This window comes from Lampris incognitus, chromosome 15 (genome assembly GCF_029633865.1).
Source record: "Lampris incognitus isolate fLamInc1 chromosome 15, fLamInc1.hap2, whole genome shotgun sequence".
Lineage (NCBI taxonomy): Eukaryota > Metazoa > Chordata > Actinopteri > Lampriformes > Lampridae > Lampris > Lampris incognitus.
The window spans coordinates 50,108,925-50,119,935 of record NC_079225.1 but is presented as its reverse complement, the minus strand read 5'-3'; positions in this window follow the sequence as shown (position 1 = coordinate 50,119,935).

Genomic DNA, 11,011 nt, shown 5'->3' with positions numbered 1-11,011 from the left:
TCCTCTGCATCCTCCTCTGTCACACCAGCCACCTGCATGTCCTCCCTCACCACATCCATAAACCTCCTCTTTGGCCTTCCTCTTCTCTTCCCTGGCAGCTCCACATTCAGCATCCTTCTTCCAATATACTCAGCATCTCTCCTCCACACATGTCCAAACCATCTCAATCTTGCCTCTCTTGCTTTGTCTCCAAACCATCCAACCTGGTACCTTGCTGGTACCCTTCTGTCGCAAATCACTCCTGACACTCTTCTCCACCCACCACCCACCCCACGCTGCCTGCACTCTCTTCTTCACCCCTCTTCCACACTCCCCGTTACTTTGAACAGTTGACTCCAAGTATTTAAAGACATCCACCTTTGCCAGCTCCATTCCTTGCATCCTGACCATTCCACTGTCCTCCCTCTCATTCATGCATCTGTATTCCATCTTGCTCCTACTGACCTTCATTCCTCTTCTCTCCAGTGCATACCTCCACCTCTCCAGGCTCTCCTCAAGCTGCTCCCTACTCTCACTACAGATCACAATGTCATCCACAAACAGCATCGTCCACGGAGACTCCTGTCTGATCTCGTCCATCAACCTGTCCATCACCATTGCAGACAAGAGAGGGCTCTGAGCTTATCCTTGATGTAATCCCACCTCCACCTTGAACCCATCCATCATTTCTACCACACACCTCACCACTGTCACACTGCCCTCATACATGTCCTGCACAACAATTACATATTTCTCTACAACTCCCGACTTCCTCGTACAATACCACACCTCCTGTCTCGGCACCCTGTCATATGCTTTCTCTAAATCTACAAAGACACAATGCAACTCTTTCTGACCTTCTCTATACTTCTCAATCAACATTCTCAAAACAAACATCGCATCTGTGGTGCTCTTTCCTGGCATGAAACCATACTGCTGCTCGCTGATCATCACCTCTCCTCTTAACCTAGCTTCTATTACTCTTTCCCAAATCTTCATGCTGTGGCTGATCAACTTTATACCTCTGTAGTTACTATAGTTCTGCACGTAATCCTTATTCTTGAAAATTAGTACCATTACACTACTCCACTCCTCAGGCATCCTCTCACTTTCCAAGATTGTGTTAAACAATCTAGTTAAAAACTCCACTGCCATCTCTCCTAAACATCTCCATGCCTCCACATGTATGTCATCTGGACCAACAGCTTTTCCACTCTTCATAGCTGCCCTCACTTCCTCCTTGCTAATCCACTGCACCTCCTGATTCACTATCCCTACATCATCCAACCTTCTCTCTCTCTCAATTTCATCATTCATCAGCCCCTAAAAGTACTCCTTCCACCTTCGCAACACACTCTCCTCACTTGTCATCACATTTCCATCTCTATCCTTGATCACACGAAGCTGCTGCACATCCTTCCCAGCTTGGTCCCTCTGTCTAGCCAATCGGTACAAGTCCTTTTCTACGTCCTCGGTGTCCAATCTCTCATACAACTCACCATACGCCTTGTCCTTTGCCTTCACCACCTCTCTCTTCACTTAAAGACACATCTCTTTGTAGTCCTGTCTACTTTCTTCATCTCTTTGACTATCCCACTTCTTCTTCGCCAACCTCTTCCTCCATATACATTCCTGTACTTCCTCATTCCACCACCAAGTCTTCTTGTCTTCCTTCTTGTGTACAGATGACACACAAAGTACCTTCCTAGCTGTCTCCCTCACTATTTCTGCAATAATTGCCCAGCCAACTGGCAACTCTTCACTACCACCCAGTGCCTGTCTTAACTCCTCCCTGATCTCCACACAACAGTCTTCCTTCTTCAACATCCACCATTTGATCCTTGGCTCTGCTTTCACTCTCTTCCTCTTCTTGATCTCCAGTCAACCTACAGATTACCAACTGATGCTGCCTAGCTATGTTCTCCCATGTCACCACCTTGCAGTCTCCAGTCTCTTTCAGATTGCAAATCCTGCAGAAGACATAGTCCACCTGTGTGCATTTTCCTCCACTCTAATGTCACCCTGTGTTCCTCCTCCCTCTTCTTAACATACATATTCACTACAGCCATTCCCATCCTTTTTGTAAAATGGACCACCATCTGCCCATTCAAATTTCTCTCCTTGACACCATACCTACCCATAACCTCCTCATCACCTCTGTTCCCTTCACCAACATGCCCACTGAAGTCCGATCCAATCACCCCACTCTCTCCTCCTTGGGTACAATCTCCACTACGTCATCCAACTCACTCCAGAATTCTTCTTTCTCTTCCATCTCACACCCAACTTGCAGGGCATATGTGCTGATAACATTCATCAGTACACCTTCGATTTCCAGCTTCATACTCATCACTCTGTCCAACACTCTCTTCCCCTCCAGCACACTGTTTTGAATTTCCCCATTTTTTCTCCCCAATTGTATCTGCCCAATTACCTCACTCTTCCGACCCATCCTGGTCACTGCTCCACCCCCTCTGCTGATCCGGGGAGGGCTGCAGACCACCACATGCCTCCTCCAATACATATGGAGTAGCCAACTGCTTCTTTTCACCTGACAGTGAACAGGAAGGAGACCGAACAGGCGTCCCAACTGACCAGACGAGGTGCTAGTGCAGCGACCAGGACACATATCCACATCCGGCTTCCCACCTGCAGACACGGCCAAACGTGTCTGTAGGGACACCCAACCATACTGGAGGTAACACAGGGATTTGAACCAGGGATCCCCGTGTTGGTAGGCAACGTAATAGACCAGTTCGCCACCCAGCCACCCCTCCAACACACTCTTGACATACTTTTCCTTTAGAATTACCCCTATCCAATTTCTCCTCCAATTTGCACAATGGGAGAAGAGTTTCAACCCACCTCCGATGCTCCTGGCCTTACTCCCCTTCCACCTGGTCTCTTGCACACACAGTATACCTGCCTTTCTTCTCTCCATCATATCAGCCTGCTCTCTCCCTTTACCAGTCATGATGCCAACATTCAAAGTTCTGACTCTCACCTCTAAACTCTTACCCATCCTCCTCTCTCACTGCCTCTGTACATGCCTTCCCTCTCTCCTTCTTTTTCACCCAACAGTAGCATAGTTTCCAACGACACCCTCCCAGCCACCAGTACCAGTGGCAGTCCGGTATAGAAATCTTATTTATGATCCGCATATTTGATTTGGTAAAGGTTCTACGCCGTATGTGCTTCATGACACAATCCTCCTCATTTATCTGGGCTTGGGACCAGCACTAAGAATGCACTGGCTTGTGCATCCCCCGTGGCTGGGTTATCCACTGTCAATAAGTACACCCAACTAAATGCAAAAATCTTCATGAAATGTGAATCACGTTGTTCCAACATACTTAAACCATGTAGCTCTAACATGAAATAAATTTCTTATTAAATGTATTTTTCATCTGTTATCCCACCGTACTTCATCCACGTTGGCTGAATCCATTTGGATTGAAGGAGGGAATGTCCACCATTTACATTATAACAACAGTGAAGCTGCTTTCAAGGCAAATTTATTAAACAATGTACATTTAGAACTTAAGACGGAAAGTAAATTACATTAAAGACATAAATGGTCAAAGGAAAAGTGGCTTGTTAGTACAAAACAAGATGCTATAATTAATCAACTTTTAGCATCACTTCTGTTGACTACTCACATGTGCGTGATTTGTGTCTTCTCCAAATACACTGGCCCCCAAAGTGGGCTGTAATTATTTCTACCATTAGCTTGCATTAAACACAATGACAAGGACCGTGGTCGATAGCCGGCCGTAGCATACAGGACCACGTTGGTTAGCTCCGGGCAGCTAAAGCCCCGTGCTCAGGTTGGCTGGGTACGGTTTGCTTAGCTAATGTTAGCTGGAGTTTGCTTGGCTAATTTTAGCTGCCCAAAGGGATCTCTGACATCATTGGTTTAGTGTAACTTTACATCATCAATCATTTGGCTAAAACTGCTCAACTTACCTCCTTTATCCAAGACTCCAAACAACTCTGCCGCGGCAAACAGAGTAAGGAGCCAGCAAGCTGCTGAGTAATTGTCCCGGGTACGAGACACGTTGCAGCACAAAGCATCATGTGAGCGGGGAAAAATGATAGTGTCAACTTACCTGTATTACCATGATGACTGGGTCTGATGACCAGGGTGAAGTCAGCACGCCTTCATGCAGGATGCATGTTAGGGTTAATACTCCTGTCTGTGCCCCTGAGCAAGGCAATGGAAAGGAGAACTGGAGTTGGTCCCCAGGTGCTGCAGCTGCCCACTGTTCCTATACAATAGGATGGTCACATGCAGAGAACACATTCATTGTAACCAAAATGTACAATAACAAAAATGAAGGGTTTTTCTTACTTTTTAAGTAAAGTATATCGATACTTGTTAGGATTGAACAAACTACACTACCGTTCAAAAGTTTGGGATCACCCAAACAATTTCGTGTTTTCCATGAAAAGTCACACTTATTCACCACCATATGTTGTGAAATGAATAGAAAATAGAGTCAAGACATTGACAAGGTTAGAAATAATGATTTGTATTTGAAATAAGATTTTTTTTACATCAAACTTTGCTTTCGTCAAAGAATCCTCCATTTGCAGCAATTACAGCATTGCAGACCTTTGGCATTCTAGCTGTTAATTTGTTGAGGTAATCTGGAGAAATTGCACCCCACGCTTCCAGAAGCAGCTCCCACAAGTTGGATTGGTTGGATGGGCACTTCTTTGAGCAGATTGAGTTTCTGGAGCATCACATTTGAGGGGTCAATTAAACGCTCAAAATGGCCAGAAAAAGAGAACTTTCATCTGAAACTCGACAGTCTATTCTTGTTCTTAGAAATGAAGGCTATTCCATGCGAGAAATTGCTAAGAAATTGAAGATTTCCTACACCGGTGTGTACTACTCCCTTCAGAGGACAGCACAAACAGGCTCTAACCAGAGTAGAAAAAGAAGTGGGAGGCCGCGTTGCACAACTGAGCAAGAAGATAAGTACATTAGGGTCTCTAGTTTGAGAAACAGACGCCTCACAGGTCCCCAACTGGCATCTTCATTAAATAGTACCTGTTAGAGCCTGTTTGTGCTGTCCTCTGAAGGGAGTAGTACACACCGGTGTAGGAAATCTTCAATTTCTTAGCAATTTCTCGCATGGAATAGCCTTCATTTCTAAGAACAAGAATAGACTGTCGAGTTTCAGATGAAAGTTCTCTTTTTCTGGCCATTTTGAGCGTTTAATTGACCCCTCAAATGTGATGCTCCAGAAACTCAATCTGCTCAAAGAAGTGCCCATCCAACCAATCCAACTTGTGGGAGCTGCTTCTGGAAGCGTGGGGTGCAATTTCTCCAGATTACCTCAACAAATTAACAGCTAGAATGCCAAAGGTCTGCAATGCTGTAATTGCTGCAAATGGAGGATTCTTTGACGAAAGCAAAGTTTGATGTAAAAAAAATCTTATTTCAAATACAAATCATTATTTCTAACCTTGTCAATGTCTTGACTCTATTTTCTATTCATTTCACAACATATGGTGGTGAATAAGTGTGACTTTTCATGGAAAACACGAAATTGTTTGGGTGATCCCAAACTTTTGAACGGTAGTGTACATCACAACTATTTAAGATATATAAACGCCATATAATGTTGACTTTTTTTATTTTTATTTTTTTTGATGCGCTGCAGCAACCCCTAATGGGAGCAGCCGAAAGTAGTAGTAGTAGTAGTAGTAGTAGTAGTAGTATACAAATGTAGAGTTTACAAAGGTATGCAACTGTTTGTGTAGCTGAACTTAAGTGTTTAGTAATGGATTTTACAAATCTACACAACATTTGCATTGATATTTATTCATTTTTACAAACCTATACAAATGTAGAGTCCACAAAGGTATGCCATTGTTCTTACATCCATGCACTTTTGCAGTTGTGCAGCTGAACTGAAGTGTTTCGGTGCAGTGGATGCTTGCATGCATGCTTTGCAGCCAGTATCATTTATTATGCTTTGTTCACTTTGTGTTTTCTAAGATACTGGCTAAATGTGAAATTGAGTACGGTGAATGACATGTGTACATGGGTCATATATGGCTTCCCAAGTCACACTCTGTTTTTTGTTACTTGTAGTTTTGCCTTTTTTTTCTTTTTTTTCCAGGCTGGCTCAAGGCATCATGCCACATTTTCTTTTCATTGATTGACAGTTCATCTCCCACTAATACATAAAAAATAGCACTGAAAGTTGTCAACCATTTTTAAGTTTACAGATTTGTGCAAGTCATCTCAGTCTCTCCTCCATTTCTAAAAATCAGTGCAATTACTCATAAATAATATTTGCTGCTCACTTTCACTATACAATGTTTGTGATTATGTTGATTCTTTTTTTAAATGTGTATAAGTTGTTATATGATGGAGTTGAACTGGACCGGGATCTAACTGCACAGGAGAAGCATTACTGATGGGATACATGCTATTATATATTTTCCTTCTCACCATTTGTCACCTAATATGCTGATGACACTGTATCTTATAAGTTTGATTCTAAATCGTGTTGGGTAACAGCATGCCCTAACTGACTAACTGCTATTGTCACATGTGCTGCCCAAAAATGAGTGTTTTTAATTGATCTATAGGTGAGCTCAATACATATGACCTCACCGTTCTGTCACCTCAGCACCCAGTTTATTTACATGAATTCACTCTCAGTTCTGCTATTATACATCATAATACTGGAGATGAATTAATGAAATTGCATATCATTTAAATATATGTATTTGTATATTTCACATGTATTAAATTACATGTTTTTACCAGAAATGATGTTTCTTTGTGTTTGTGTTGTTCTTTTCAGGTCGTGTTTCAACAATATTTACAAATAGTATCTCATAACTGCTGTTTGTAGTGATGCAATGAAACCCACAATGGTTTGGGAGCTCTAAGGAAAGGCAATGGTGTTACCTAGTCATTTCACAACTATCAAAAACCATATGAAACAAGAAAAAAGTATTTCATATATACTTTCACAATATTTTTGTTTAGGTTTTCATTTGGAATGTAGTTCAGCCAGGGGGCACAATATTCTAGAATTCTGTGGCAGTTGGAAGAATGAAGAAGGATCAGATTGTTATAAAACATGAGAACACACAAAAGAATGTAATTTGGATTTGTGAATGCCCACTGCCTACGCAGCCACTGACCTCACTGCATGTCACTGTCACAGCTTTGTAAGACGGCGACAGATGCGCAATCTGTCGTCATCTTACAATGCTGTGATGGGAACATGGTTTTGGGTCATCTCTTCTTACTGTTCATAATAGATTTGTTTTTATGAAAACATTGGTGAGGTTGGTTTGTGTGACAAAAATGGCAACCAACAGCTGCCACTTTGTGTTCTTCTGCATGTTTTTTACGTGTAATTCTACAATGCATCTCATCTCTCATCTCATCATCAGCCACTTCTCCAGGGTTCAGTTGCGGTGGCAGCAAACTATGTAGGGCCCTCAAAACGTCCCTCTCCCTGGCATCACCCTTCAGCTCCTCCTGGGGGATCCCAAGACATTCCCAGGCCAGATTGCATATGTAGTCCCTCCAGCAAGTTCTGGTTCTACCTGGGATCTCCTTCCAGTTGGACGTGCTGGGAAAACCTCCAAAGGAAGGCGCCAGGAGGCATCCTAATCAGATGCCCGAACCACCTCAACTGGCTCCTTTCGACCCGAAGGAGCAGCTGCTCCACTCCAAGCTCCCTCCAGTTGTCCGAGCTCCTATAAGGCTGTGCCCAGACACCCTACAAAGGAAACTCATTTCAGCCGCTTGTACCCGCGACCTCACCCTTTCAGTCACTACCTAAAGCTCATCACCATAGGTGAGGGCTGGAACGAAGACTGACCTGTAAATTGAGAGCTTTGCCTTCTGGCTCAGCTCCCTCTTCACCACAGTGGTCCAGCACAATGTCCACATTACTGCTGATGCTGCACCAATCCATTTGTCGATCTCCCGCTCCATCCTACCATCACTTGTGAACAGGACCCAGAGATACTTGAACTCTTCCACTTGAGGCAACAACTCATCCCCAACCCGGAGGGAGCAATCCAACATTTTCTGGTGGAGAACCTTGGCCTCAGACTTGGAGGTGCTGACTCTCATCATGGCCATTTCACACTCAGCTGCAAACCGCCCCAGTGCGCACTGGAGATCACATTCTGATGAAGCCAACAAAACCACATCATCTGCAAACAGCAGAGATGCAATTCTGAGGTTCCCAAAACGGACACACTCCTCACCTTGGCTGAGCCTTGAGATCCTGTCCATGAATATCACAAACAGAATCAGAGACAAGGGACAGCCTTGGCGGAGTCCAACACCCACCAAAAACCTGTCTGACTTTGTGCCGAGGATGTGGACACAGCTCTCACTTTGGTTATACAAGGACCGGATGGCTTGTAGCAACTGCTCCAGTACCCCATACTCCGGCAGTATCCCCCACAGAGTGCCCCGGGGTACACGGTCGTAAGCCTTGTCCAAGTCCACAAAACACATGTAGACTGGCTGGTCAAACTCCCATGCCCCCCTCATAGTTGGTCCGTTGTTCCACGGCCAGGACAGAATCCGCATTGTTCCTCCTGGATTCGAGGTTCGACAATCGATTGGAGACTCCCTTCCTTTTCTAGAGTAGACTTTCCCAAGGGAGGCTGAGCAGTGTGATGGCCCCAATAATCAGAAGAATTTTACAATGAATGTTTACTTAAATTATGTGTTTCATAACAACAAAATATTTTTAATAGGCTTTGTGGAAATCACAAGTAATTCCTTACCACTTTTTTTTCTTTTAACTGCAAAGACAAATATCAAAAGCTTGTATGTTCCATGTAGAAAAAACGGTTAAACTATTTGATGAGATATTCATCAGCTGTATGATAAGATATGGAATGCTTTTTGTTTTAAGGAAAAATAATGTCATCGAACCAAACCTTTTCTGACTTTTTCTGACACTGTGTGTGAGTTGCCAAGTTAGTTTTTTTTTTTATTCTTTATTTTTCACAGCAGTATATATTACAAAATGTATATCAAAACAATAACAGTTTCATTTTCTTCTGCCATTCAGGTTTTTTTTAAACTTACAAGAGAAAGTAAAAAAAAAAACTATATATATAGATAAATACACATACACATAGGAAAAAAAGGCAAACTTTAAGAACTTTATACAATTTGGGAGGGGTAACGTGTTTACATAAGACTATACAGGAGAGAGGTGATAGGATTCCCAGTTTGTGGTAGGGAAAGTGTGAAGGTTCCCAATGCATGGTAGGGAAAAGGAGTGTGAGGCTAGAGAGAGAGGGTGTATTAAAATCAAATTAATTCAATATCTCCACAAAATCTGGCCTTAAGGGCCTCACATATTTGACCCACTTGGTCCAGAATTTAACAAACTTCTTTTTCTGAAGATGGAGGGAAAAAGTAATCTTTTCCATAACATAAATGTAATTTACTATATCTAGCCACTCCTATATTGTGGGGGGTTCAGGAAGTAACCAATGTCTTGTGAGTGCTTTTATACCAGCACATGTCAAAATATCAAATAAATATTCATCCGGCTGTCCTGCCTGGGAATCGGCATTTCCTAAGAATATTGTGAAAATTGCAAGGGCAGATCATTATTAAGTATGCTTTTCAATGCTTTGTGCCAAGTTAGTTCTATCTTGTATTTCAGACATGAAGTTTTTAAACGTAACCTTTGACCTATGTCATGCACCGATGTCACATGATATTAACAGCATTAACCCTTTACATCTAATAAAAGAAGTTTGAGCATATCTCATTTACAGACAAAGAAAACCCCTTTCTGTATCAACATTCTCTCTTATAACAAAGCAGTTGGTGATGGGTGATTGGTGATGGGTTCCAAGATGGCGGCGCGAATTCACATTCGTAGCGGCCTCACCTTGTGCCGGTGTGGGAGGATGGTAGCGTGAATTCACATTTGCGGCGGCCTCACCCAGTACCGTCACTGCAGTGTCTTTCTCCATGTCTGCATCTAAGTTTTTGTCTTCCGTTTGTTGGCTGGGAGAGCTGGCGCTGGATCGGCTGGGAGAACTTGGTCTTTTGTGCTGTGGGCCCAGGTACCGCAGCCTTGCCTGGAGCTGCACCCGAGAAGGTAACACCAAGGGCGGTCTGACAGGATGCAGAGGCAGGGCAGGCTAAGCTAACTGCTAGACCATGCAGACCGGCAGTTCCGATAACACCGAGGGCGGTCTGGTGATGGCCTCACATGGCGTTGTCTGCTGTTTTTGATGTCGTCATGTGGAGTGTGGGAAGGTGTATCAATGGTGTCAGGCTGGGAGAGCTGGTGCTGGATTGGCTGAGAGGCCTTCGTCTGCTTCACCCGGTTGCCATGGGGATCATGGCCCCTGCCTGGAGCTGTGCCTGAGGAGGAAGCATGGAGGGCGGTCTAACAAGACGCATAATCAGGGATGGCTAGGCTAACTGCTAGCCCATGCAGACCGGCGGTTCCAACAGTAATCCTGGCTGGCGTTTGTTGGACAGTAATTTTGATTTAGATATACGTATGTGTTAATGGGGCGGCACAGTGGCGCAGTGGTTAGCGTGGTCACCTCACAGCAAGAAGGTCCTGGGTCCGAGCCCCAGGGTAGTCCAAACTTGGTGGTTCATCATGGGTTGTCTTCTGTGTGGAGTTTGCATGTTCTCCCTGTGTCTGCGTGGGTTTCCTCCGGGTGCTCCGGTTTCCTCCCACAGTCCAAAGACATGTAGGTCAGGTGACTCGGCCATACTAAACTGTCCATAGGTATGAATGTGAGTGTGTGTGTGTGTGTATGTGTGGGCCCTGGCCTGGTGGTCTGTCCAGGGTGTCTGCCCGCCTGCCACTCAGTGACTGCTGGAATGGGCTCCAGCATCCCCGCGACCCTGAGAGCAGGATAAGCGGTTCAGATAATGGATGGATGGATGGATAAATATATGTGTTAGTTTGAATGTGTGTGTTCTTATAGTTCTTAAATGTGTTTTTGTCTGTATGTTGCTCTGCTGTGGGCTGGGGGAAATGAC